Source organism: Melozone crissalis, unplaced genomic scaffold (genome assembly GCF_028551555.1).
Source record: "Melozone crissalis strain CALT ecotype California unplaced genomic scaffold, PUWL_Pcris_2 ptg000017l_1, whole genome shotgun sequence".
NCBI lineage: Eukaryota > Metazoa > Chordata > Aves > Passeriformes > Passerellidae > Melozone > Melozone crissalis.
Genome location: NW_026535795.1, coordinates 13,410,754 through 13,420,331, shown reverse-complemented (window position 1 = coordinate 13,420,331; position 9,578 = coordinate 13,410,754).

Here is a 9,578-nt window from a genome sequence, read left to right as displayed (position 1 = left end):
CCTAAGGTGGCAAATGCCAGGTAATAATGTTTAATTACATCTTTAGTCTTCTCGCCCACATGGGTGGATGCAAGCACTGCACCTGAAAAGGTGTCAATGGACACATGGGTATATTTTAAATGTCCAAAAGGTGTGTAGTGTGTAACGTCTTGTTTGCCAGATGTCTCCCGAAGCCTCGGGGATTAACCCCAGTCCCCATAGATGGTAAGGCAAATATCTGGCAATTGGGGCAGGAGGCTATAATTGCTCTGGCCTGGTGCCTCATAATCTTGAATATCTGCACAAGAACTGGCACATTCTGATGGTAGAATTGGTGGCTTTGTTTGGCCTGATTGAAAATATCTGGTAGCATGTCGTTCATGGCCATGGCCAAGAGGTCTGCCCTCAGCTTTCCCTAGTGATTGGTCCAGGGAGGTCAGTGTGTGACTTCACAGGCATAATATAGTAAGGTTGCTCTTGGTGGAAGATGAGATAAATCAGCTTTGAGAGGAAATGGAATAATTTGGGATTTGACACCTCCCTTAATAAAGCATGCTCATCTCCTTCAGCTACTCTGGCAACATAAGCCAAATCAGTGACCAGATTGAAAGGATGTTCGAACCTCTCAAAGGCTCTAACAACAGCTGCTAATTCAGCAATTTATGGAGACCCCTCAATGATCTGGACATCAGACTCCCACTTCTGAGTGTCCAGGTTTTTCCAAGTCATAACTGACTAGTGGAATCTTCCAGAACCATCTGTAAAGAGTGTTAGGCCTTTGAGAGGAGTTTTATTTTTTAATGAATTTGGGACCGAATTAAAAGCCTCATTAAACAATTTTTGTTTTGGGTAATGTAATTTGAAATTTGGCCTGGGTAGCAGTCAAGAGCAAACTGGAAGTGCTCATTGGTCTGGAGCAAAGGCTCCAGACTGTCTAGTGTCACTGGAAGATATATACATATGATATCACACTCCACAAGGATCCAGAGGAGAGCTCTGGCCTTTGCCATCAGCTGCGCTGTCAGCTCTTGTGGGGTGGTGATTATTTTAGTAGGCTGATGAGAAAGGAACACCCACTCAATAATCAAAAGTTGGTCCTTGAGTGAGGTGTCCCACTGAAACAAAAGACCATGAAATTTTGGTGACTTACCCAAGATGGCAAACTGAAAAGGAAGGGCAGGGTCAGCACGCTGGGCTTGCCAGGTGGATAGAGCTTCAGCTCCTTTTTGGATTACTACCTTGGCTTCTGGTGTGATGGTACATGGCAAGTCAAGACCATTGTTGCCTTGCAGGAGGTTGAAGAGAGGGGTAAGGTCTTCCTTTGTGATCCCCAACAGCAAACTAACCCAGTTAATGGAACTGCAGGGTTGGTGTAGATCTCTCAGCATCCTGGGATCATCCTTGATGTTGAGCTGCGGGGGTACGATGGTCTGCTTGATAATGCAAAGACCAGGGTAGTTCCAAGGGCAGGTGCGCTGAACTTTGTCCCTTGTAACCTCAGATTCCGCCTCCTTGATGGTACTTATGGTGTTTTGTAATACAGTTTCCAAATAAGTGTCAGTCTGGGTGCAAATTAAAATATCATCTTTATAATGGAAAATAATCACATCAGGAAACGTCTTTTGGATTGGTGACAAAATCCAGGCAATGTACATCTGACACAGGGCAGGTGAGTTCTTCATGTCCTGCGGAAGGACTTGCCACTGGTATCTCTTCAGGGGCGCCTGCATTTTAATGATGGTACAGAAAAGGCAAATCTGGGAGCATGTCTGGGAAGGAATGGAATGGTAAAAAAGCAGTTCTTGATGTCAATGACTGTGAGCTGCCAATCTCTGGGGAGCATGGAGGGCAAGGGAAGGCCAGGTTGCAGGGGACCCATGTCCTCCAGGACCTCACTGATCTTACGGAGGCGCTGTAGGAGCCTCTACCTGTCTTTGCCTCATTTTTTAATAACAAAGACAGGGGTGTTCCAAGGGCTTGTAGAAGGTTTTGTGTGGCCCTTGGATAACTGTTCCTCAATGAGGAACTTGAGCGCCTTTAATTTTTGTTCAGGAAGGGGCCACTGATCCACCCACACTGGTTTGTCAGTTTTCCAGGTGAGTAGTGGAGTGGCGTGCTCTATAGTGGCCCCAACTAGAAATCCTAAGACGGTTGTGGGATTTCTAGTCTAGCCCCCTGCATTGGGACAGTAGATCCCTGTCATGTGGCCTTGTACCACAAATGGCCTTACTGCTAGGTTGCCACCTGTCCCTCAGGTTCCTCAATGGTAATAGGGTGTTTGCTCCTCTGAGAGGTGACAGCTCCTCTGATCCCGGAGACTGTGCCACAAGGGGACGCCAGCTCCCAGTCGCTGGGCCATCAGAGCAAGAAATGAGGATGACATCTGCTCCCATGTCTGCCATACCTGAAAGAGGTACTAATTTGTTTTTTTAAATTCATGTGGCAATTGATTTTTGGTTTGTCCTTCCCCAGCACCTGTGTCAGGTAAATGTCGTAATTGTCCACATCCATAAAGTCCTGTCCGTTTAAGACATACATTTGTGCAAATGGGGTTCCTTTACTTAAAAGGAACAGAGAGTTGGTACATGTAACAGAAATGGTGATCTGTTCTGGGTCAACTAAAACAACCTTGGGGATTACCTGGATGGAATTTGGAGTATGTTTGACATCTCAAACTAATAAAACGTTTACCTTCCCTGGGTCCAAAGTGTCCTGCTGGAATATAGGTGATGGCATCATCATCAAATTGAATGGAAAGTGTACTGGACAGCACCCATCAGGATTTAGTTGGTTGGTCTATCAGAAGAACCAGAGCAGGCTCTGGAAATCGCAGTCCTCTGAAATGTGCCTGCCAGATGTTGGTGCTCCTGGATGGTAGGGAGACTGGGGAGGAACAATCTGCCATTTCCTGTCATTGTACGGGATTGTGTCTTGCTCTGCAGGCCATTTCCTGACAGATGCTGGTAGCATTGATGACATACTCTGTTTGGCCCAGGGAAGGGGAATGGACACTGTGCCTGCACATGCCCCACCTGGCCACAGTTGAAACATATGATGTTGTTTTGGGTGGCCATGGCTTCCACATATCCCTACTCACGGCCAGGGTGACTGTGTGCTCGATGCAGCTGAGCTTCGTACAGGCCTCCACCATCTGTGAGATGATGAGCTCAGGTTCCAGGGGGAGTGCTCTAATAACCTGTCACCCTGATTTTTTAAGATTTTCTAAGCCCTCTGATGTTTACATTCTTGTAGCAAACTTTCTCACATACTTTCTGTAAATAACTTACTGTTTTGCGTTCTTTTATGGAGAAGGAAAAATTTGATGGACTCTTGGTCCAATCCACTGCCACTTTTGGAAAACTGTAAATGTTTGAGTCAGAAAAAAACTTTCCCCTTTTCTTCACTTTGAGAGCAGCAGTGTGCGCTTGTATTGTTTCATGTCCTATAGTGACAATAACCTTCTTACACTTGGTTTTGGCATTCAACACTGCCAACTTTCTTAGCAACTCCACCCTGGGTTGTTGATCTGCTTCTCCAACGCATCCTTGAGCCTCCAACGCATCCCTTGATCAACTTATAAATTGAATTAAACAAAGGATTACATTTCCCTGCCTAAAAATACCCTTTAACCTGTTCAATGTATAAATGCTTCCCCACCTTGTCCCAAAACTTAATTGAAACAACATCTTCCTGGGTAACCCCTGGAAAGTATTTAAATAAAAAGTGAATTAAAGACTTTAAATCCCCCTTAGAAAACTTAACATCTCCTGCTACAAGGGTCCCCTTAACTTGGGCAGGAACCTCCCACTCCCCAATGGATAATTTAGTTCTCATTGTGGTTAAATGAAAATTTTCCACCCACAAAACAAAGGAAAATGAGAACCTGAAAATTACTTGTGGAGGCACCCTCCCCCAGTGCCTTTAACACTCACCAAACCAACAAGTCAAAAGAAGTGGTCTCATGGGGGTCTGTTGTCTCTGGCCAGTCCTCTGTAGCGAATTCACAAACTGCACCCTTGAGGGTTGCTGGCTCACCCTTTGGAGAATACCTTGAAAAATCAAGGTAATCCCTACTGGGAGCTGGAGCTCCGAGGTGATTTGTGTCCAGGGACAAAAGTCCACTGGAGACACTCTCAGGGCAATTTTAAAAAGGGCCTTGTTTGGGTGCGAGCTGCAGTGGCGTGGCGGGAGCTGCTGAAACCATCACCTACCCAAGAGTGTCTCTCTCAGGAAGGGATGGCTCCGCGCGCACCAGATGCTCATGTCACACAATGCTACTCAATGGCTGATGGAGAAAGACAAGCAGGAGGGGTTCTACATATGGTATTCCAGTGGCATTTATTAACACACACAAAGGAAACCAGGGACAAAGAACCAAGAACAAAGGAATGTCCAGAGTTATGTACAAGACAAGGGAGGCAGAACATCAGCTCTGAGGGCCAATGGGTAAAGGAGATATGGGCGGTACAAAGGCAGGACTAAAGGGCAACAACCAGCTGGTATCCAGGGGAGGAATGGTAAGGAACAGGGACCAGCAGGGAAAGCAGGAGCAAGAAACCTTCTAGAACTGGGGAGAGGAAAAGGGATGATGTAACTTCACTCATTGACATAAAGGTGTGGGGAACTACGGGAGAACATCTTCTTGGGTCACCCTAACTTAAAGGGATGTTTCTTCAGGGCATCCCCTTCTATAATCTTGGGATGTCACAATGGTCTTCCACATGGTGGTAGCAGCTCTGTGGGGTCAAAGCTCTGTCTCAGGGGGGTCTGGGACACAGCATTGTGGCCTGGGCCACAGCAGGGAGCTGAGCTGGCTGCCAGCCCTGCCTCTGCCCCCTGTCCCTCAGCACACAGGCAGCCCAGCCCTGTGGGGACCGGCCCCTGAGGAGCAGGGAGGGAGCATGGCAGCACACTGGGGGCTGACATGCCAAGGTGGGCAAAGGGAGGAGCCAGAGGGCCCTGGAATTCTCTGTGTGTCAGACACCTGGGACAGGCTGTACAGGCTGATGGGCTGCTGAGGCCTGAGCCTTGTGGGCACGTGGGCCCCGTACCTGTCACACGATGGGGCCACACGCAGGAGAGCCATCACCACATCAGCGGGCTGTGCCTCTGTCAGATCCAGAAGGGGCCTGTACAGGTTGTACTCAGGAAACTCGTTGGCCGCGAGCCACTGGTGGATGTACCTGACCATGGCGGGCACCTGGAGAAGGCAGAGGAGGCTTGGAAAGCTGCCAGAGGGAGTCATGTGCCCAACTGCCCCAGAAAAGTGCTTCCATTGCCACCACACTGCCATGGCCTCAAGGCTTCCAGTGAGCAGCAGGTGTGGCTTGGGAGGCCAAGCAATTGCTGGGAGGATGGAAGGCAGGCCACAGGCTGCTTACTTGCTTTGGAGTGGAAGGCCCCTCCTCCACAAGCATATCCAGCAGGGCAGCACTGGTCTTGGTTTTGAAGATGGGAGGGCATGATCTGAGCATGCTGCCCATGCCGCTGGTCTCTTCCTCACGAATCCTCTTGATGAATTTCCCAACCATCTGTAGCAGAAGGGCAAGAAGCCAGGGATGTTGCATGGAGTGCTGCGAGCACGGTGCTGGGCTGAGCAGTGACAACAGGCCCAGCCCGGCCGGGGATGGCTGCAGGTACCTGCGCTGTCCTGCGGAAGAGGCCACGGGCGCGTTGCTGCTCTTGTGTGCGCTGCACGTCTTCACCTGGCAAAGAGCGAGCGCAGCCCGAGCTGAGGGGCTGCGGGAGAGGCCGGAGAACACAAGGCCAGCCCTGCGCTGCCCAGGCAGGGACAGCCCCGCCACGGCCCAGGGCACGGAGCACGGCTGTGGGGTGTCTGCCCCGGCCCCTGCTCTGTCCTGTCCATGGGAATGACCTCAGGGCATGGGAAGGGATGGGATGGGATGGGATGGGATGGGATGGGATGGGATGGGATGGGATGGGGCCATCTTGGCTGCCGGCACCAGGTCTGCAGCCCAGCTCTGCTACTCACCCTTCTGCAGTAGCTGGAACTGCTCCACCTCTTCAGGCTGCTGTGCTGGAGCAGTTCCAGGGCCTTCTTTCTCCTCCTTCACCCAGGCCAGCTTGGGCACGCTCACAGGTCTCTGCTCTATGTCACTGCCTGGATTCGTGGCTACTTGCAGGGAAGATGGCTGGGAAAAGCTCGGAGTCAGCAAGTGCTGGAGCCGTGCCTTGAAGGCACCTGCAAGAGTGGAGTCTTGGCAAGGCTACAGGAGAGCAAGTCCTGCACTCTGGTCTCGAGGGCTCCAGCCACAGGGACAGGAGACTCCTTGTCAAGGACCGTGCTCAGCGAATGCCACGGTCTGCCCTCAAGGGCACCTGCAGAAGAGAAGCCTCGGCAAGGCCAGAGGTCACCAAGTGCTGTGGGCTGGCCACGAGGTCACCTGCAGGAGTAACGCCTCGGGAAAGCTCCGGGTCAGCAAGGAACGAGTGTGCTGTGCGGGGGCTCCTCCAATCCTTTAGCATTGGCCCCTGCAGCTGCAAAAGCTGTTCCCCAGATCCTGGCTCCAGCACTTCTCATGGCTGTGATGACCTTTAGAGCGTGAACATGGATTTTATATCCCTGTGGCCTGATACTGGCTCGGCCCAGAAGTCCCTGTGGCCAAATGTTTCCTGCCTGCTTTGGTGGCATCGCTGCAAGGGCTGCTACTGTCAGAGCCCCCTCTCTGCTAGTGACAGCTTTGCTCTTGGGGACACTGCTCTGCAGCAGCCCAAGAACATGAGCAGTGCCCGGTTGCAAGAGTGGCATCAGTGGGACTCCCTGTGCACAGGGACCCCCAGCTCCGGAGTGGCCATGCCAGCACCCCCAGGCACCTCCAATCCCAGGAACCCAGAGAAAGTGGAAACCAAAACTCTGCAAACGCTGCTTGTGCCCAAAGAATATGCAAAGAGAGCTGGGCTGTGAGAAACAAGGACAATGTATTTACAGAAGAGCAGAAACAATAATCTATGGAACATGTACAACATAAGAATTCTTATAACAACAGCAATCTATAAAAAATATTTGCAGTGCAGAAGATCTGTTTAAAACAGTAACATAGCAAACGTATTTACAGACTAAAGGACATCTATAAAAATAACAACTTTAGAAATGTATTTACAGTATAGGGGACCTATAGAACACCTGGAATCTAATAAACATATTTACAGAAGAAGTTAACAATTTAGATATCTAAATACAGAATGGACTGTGGTCATTATCTCTGTTATTCCTGTATGTCTATGCAGGGCTCCTGCCTCCCTGGGCAGTCAGGGGGTGCCCCCCTCCCTGGAATGGCAGTGTACTTTCACTGAGAGAGGAGTGCACATCTTGCTGGGATTGGTGCTGAGATCCAGGCAGCATGAAAAGTTCAGGACTGATGCCAAGAGCAAGGAGCAGCTGAGAACAGTCCGATGCAACCAGAGTGAAGGGTGGTCTCCAAGCAGACTGAAGGCTCTGCTGGCTACAAGGGCAATGGTTGCATTGTGCTCATGAAGAGATGCTGGAAGTTCCACCTGGAACACTGGCTATGATACAATGAATATGTGATCTGACAGAAGTTCCAGGGCCCCTTCAGATTGGGTGCTTTTTGTTGTAAAATGGTTGAATCCCTGAATGGTTTGGCTTGGGTGGGTCTCTGAAGATCATCTTGTTCCAACTTGATCAACCTCCCACCAGTCCAGGTTGCTTAGGGCCCCTTCCAGCATGCCTTGAATGTTCCTACGGATGGGGCTTCACAGCCTCTCTGCACAGCCTGTTCCAGGGCCTCATCACCCTTGTGGGAGAAAAACATCTTCCTCAGATCAAAGCTAAATTGAGCTCCTCCAGTTTCCATCCATGCTTCCTTCTCCTCTGACCACAGGCCCTGCTGAACACTCTGTCCCCATCCTTCCCCAGGGCCCCCCAAGTCCTGCTTGGCTGCAGTGAGGCCTCCCCAGGGCCTTCTCTCCTCCTGGCTGAGCAACCCCAACTCTCTCAGCCTTTCCTCAGAGCAGAGGGGCTCCAGCCCCTGCAGCATCTCTGGGGCCTCCTCTGCACTCCCTCCAACAGCTCCACGTGCTTCCCATGGTCACAACCCAGAGCTGGGGCGTGGATGAGCCCGGGAGGGGCTGCCGCTTCATGGGCACCAGGGGGGAATTTTGTGTTATCCCTAGAGAGGAACTAAGTGCGCTTGGATGCTGAGGGATAAAATGAAAGAAATGAAGCCTGTACTTCAGGCTTACATTTCTGTAAATCAACCTTTTGATTGACAGAAACTTTGATTTACAGAACTCCTTTGTATGCTATCAGGTGTGCCAGTGCACCTGCAGCACTCTAAGTATTCTACAGAAACCCTGCCATTTCCACGTGTACTGATTGTCTGTCCAGGTGTTCTACTGGGATTTCTGTGGTTTGTTCACTGTAGGACAGTCACTGAAGATCATTTGCTGCTCACCTGAAAAAGTAATTACCCTCACAATTACCCTTCCAGGGTGGAGTGGGAACTGGGAGTCTCAGGATAAACTCTGCACTGAGATCTATTTCAAACTTTTCAAAATAATTCAATGAGAATTTCTGTGTAATTATAAGGAAATCCTCACTCTTATGTATTTCACGGGTTAAAGGAGACATGTATAACAGTGTGGCTGGAAAGTTCATCCCAGTTCATGACTGAGGCTTATGAAAAACATATTTCAGACATTAGAACAGAAGCAGATGTGTGTGTGACCCGCAGGCAAGGCCGAAGCGGGGCTGTGCCTCCTGCGTGCGCAGCAGGCATTGGCTGTGCCTGGGGGCTGGCAGCCCTGCCCAGCACCTGGCAGAGGGCTGCAGGCTGGGGAGGGGAACTGCCTGCAGCCAAGTCCAAGGTCCAGGGTGATAGAGCTGCTCACACCTTGGCCCCAGCTCTGCCTGGCATCTCACCAGTTGTATCCATTGCTTTAGGCCCTGCTGCAGTGAGGGGTCTGTGTGCCCAAGGGTAACACTTCACACTGAACATCTCATGGGATCCTCTGTGGGAAGTGAAACAGAGAGTGCTGCATGCTCAGTGTCCATGTGGCAAGGCCTGGCATCAGGAATCAGGGCTGTTCCTGGCACTGCCCTGGGACCTGCTGTGGCTTCATGTTACAGAATCCCAGAATGGGTGAGGCTGGAAGGGACCACAGTGGGGTTTCTGGTTCCATATTCTGGGTCAAACAGAGCCATCCCACAGCACGGACCTGGAATATCTCCAGCGAAGGAGACTCCGCAGCCTCTCTAGCAACCACTCTGTTCCAGTGAGCGGTCACTTGCAAAATAAAGATCTTCCTCATGTTGAAGTGGAACTTCCTTCAGCTTCCGCCCATTGCCTCTTATCGCATCGCTGGGTCCCAGGGAGCAGAACCTGGTCCATGCTCTGAGCCCGCCCTGCAGATATTTATACACCAGCTCCTGTGTTGGCACCAGTAGCAGTGAGTGCAGCGGCCGCCAGAGCCTGCTCGGGCACGGGGCTGAAGCTGCGGCAGAGGCCGCGGCAGGGGACAGGTTCTGGGGACGGACAGGTTCTGGGGACGGGCAGGCTCCGCGGACGGGGCACGTTCGGGGGACAGCCCGCGGACTCCGTGCTCTCGCCGCTCGCAGA